Raw genomic sequence first — 2,688 nt, 5'->3', positions numbered from 1 at the left:
AGAGAAAAATACTGTATGATTTCACTTATACGTGGAATCTGAAAAACAAAACAAATGGACAAACAAAACAGAAACAGACTCTCAGATACAGTGAACAAACTGGTGGTTGCCATAGGGGAAGGGGGATTATGAGGTACAAACTTCCAATTATAAGATAAATAAGTCATGGGAGGGCTTCCCTGGTGGCGCAGTGGTTGCGAGTTTGCCTGCCAATGCAGGGGACATGGGTTCGTGCCCCGTTCCGGGAAAATCCCACATACAGCGGAGTGGCTGGGCCCGTGAGCCATGGCCGCCGAGCCTGTGCGTCTGGAGCCTGTGCTCCGCAACGGGAGAAGCCACCATAGTGAGAGGCACGCATACCACAAAAAACAAAACAAAACAAAAAAACGATAAATAAATCATGGGAATGTAATGTACACATAAGGGAATGGTCAAAAATATTTTAACAACTTTGTATGGTGATCATTTCATAAAGCATAAAAATATAGAATCACTGTTGTACACTTGAAACTAATATTGTATTGATGTGTTTATTATAACTCAATCAGAAATAAAAATAAAATATAACAACTTTCAGACTCAACAGGTGATTTTTTTTTTTTTTGCTCGTGGTAAAAGGTAGGATTAAACTGCCTGGAAAATTTCTGGTACAATGGCCCTATGAAAAAAGCAGAGTTCCAGTGCAGCACCCTCAGATGTCCCTCAGATGGCTCTGTGATTCCAGCATTCTACTCTACTGGCATCAAATTTACGTAGATTATTATTTTCAAAGTGTCAGTGATGCCTCCTCCTCCTCTGAAGATCCACTTCAGGAACCTAGCTGCCCAGGTATCCTCAGACCATAGGGCAGCTATCAGAGGCTGGAGATCCTTCTATGTACTCCACCCTCGTCAGATCAAATACTATAAGCCCTGGTAACTCTGACCCTTTTCAGTTAGAGCGGCAAAACCTACCTCTTAAAAACTGTTAGTACAGTCAAGTCAACCCCTTCAACTAGCAAGGTAACGATTTAACAGGATAACTTGCTAATTCAAATAGGATAGAATAAACCCATTAACTGTGGCCTTGCAGATATTCTGCTCAGGACTTTTGCCTTGCGCGTAATTTGAGACTATACTGGAAGAAATAACTGAACTGTGCCAGGCACACTGCCTGGGACCATCCCACACTCACTGACTACATTTATGGGGTTACCAGTCACTGCGAAATTATGGTCGTTCGCCTGTCAGCTCAGTTCACCGTCTGAAGATGAAACCATTGCCTCTGTACCTAGTGAAGCTGGGGGTGGATAGGTAATGGTTAAGGTAACTCTTACACAGCAACCTAAAGACCTACGAAACAACTGGCTAATTAAAATACCATTTTTATTTTGCATTTCTGGTCTGAATATTATTGCTCAAATATATGTAAATACTGATATTTTTAGAAAATAATTAGTAAAATTGCCTCTAGGAAAATAGACTATCGTTAAAAGAAATGTCTCCTCAATTTCTAAAAATAAAATGGCTTAATTCATAGGAAACATTTTTAGTATTTCCAGTAAATTTACTGGAACTTAAACAACCATGCAGAAATCAGATAAACTTTTTTTTTAAAGTAGCTTATGAAACATAGTTTGGAGGTCAGAATCTGGGGAAATGATTAAGACACCCTAAATCCAAGATTAGCTTCTTTCTTTTCTTGGAAGAAAATATCTTGAAACATATAAATTCGAAAGGTATTTAAACGTTTGTCGTTAATGGTATTTGTTTTCAGAAAGACATTTTTATTGTAAAATTTCTGAGACTCCACCAAGTTTTAACTCGGATCTGTAATAGGGGTTTGATTAGGGTTTCCGGCCTAATTATTAGTCACTAGGCTTCCCCTAAGATTAAAATCTAGAATGCACCTGTCTCAGTTGTAAGTTATCCATTAAGGAATTCCTACATCATTTCATTTCGTTGTATTATGAAACATTAGGTTTAAGTTACGGGTAAGATACTTACGGGTGGAGGGATCCAACCCAGAGACGGCTCTGAACAAAATGCAATTGAGCCCCAAATAACTAAATGAAATAATTTAGAAAGGTCCCAACCTTCTTTAGGGTAAGAGGCAAGTGCAACATTTGGCAATACAATTTCGTCACAAATTCAAGGGTAGTTCAAAGTGCCCCGTAGTCAAGGTCTGGCTTCTTCCGAATTTCGGGAACAAAAGAAGCGTTCGCAAGCAGAGACGGAGATTTAACTGCCCGCTTTCCCCTTGCCTCCCCCAAGTAAATCAAATCGAGGAAGATGAGCGTCCACATGAACGCCTCACTCCTTTTCTTTCCCTTCAAGGCTAGCTTTTGGAGAGGAAAGGCTGCGGCTATTCTTCGGTGAACCAGTGTCCCGAGATTGAGAAAGGCCCAGACCCGGGTCCTCGCAGCTGCCGTGAAATCCGGCCCATTCGCCGGCGACCGACCCCGGAGAGAAAAGCCGCTTCGCCAGAGGGGCAGGGAGAGGAAACGGCGCACAAAAAGCAGTACGACTTGCCTCTTATCGCCATCCTAAGAGGAAGGATGGGGAAATGGGAAACAGAAACGAGCCGCGCGACAGAGCTCCCGCCCAAGCGGCTTTTAAACTGCGTTTCCACCACCTCTACCAGAGCGCCGCGGCTAATGGAACCCGCGCGAGGCGTCCCGCCAATCACCGCCGCGCTTCCTACGGCCGC

This window comes from Lagenorhynchus albirostris, chromosome 11 (genome assembly GCF_949774975.1).
Source record: "Lagenorhynchus albirostris chromosome 11, mLagAlb1.1, whole genome shotgun sequence".
Lineage (NCBI taxonomy): Eukaryota > Metazoa > Chordata > Mammalia > Artiodactyla > Delphinidae > Lagenorhynchus > Lagenorhynchus albirostris.
The sequence above is the reverse complement of the archived record's forward strand: the minus strand, read 5'-3'. Positions refer to the sequence as shown.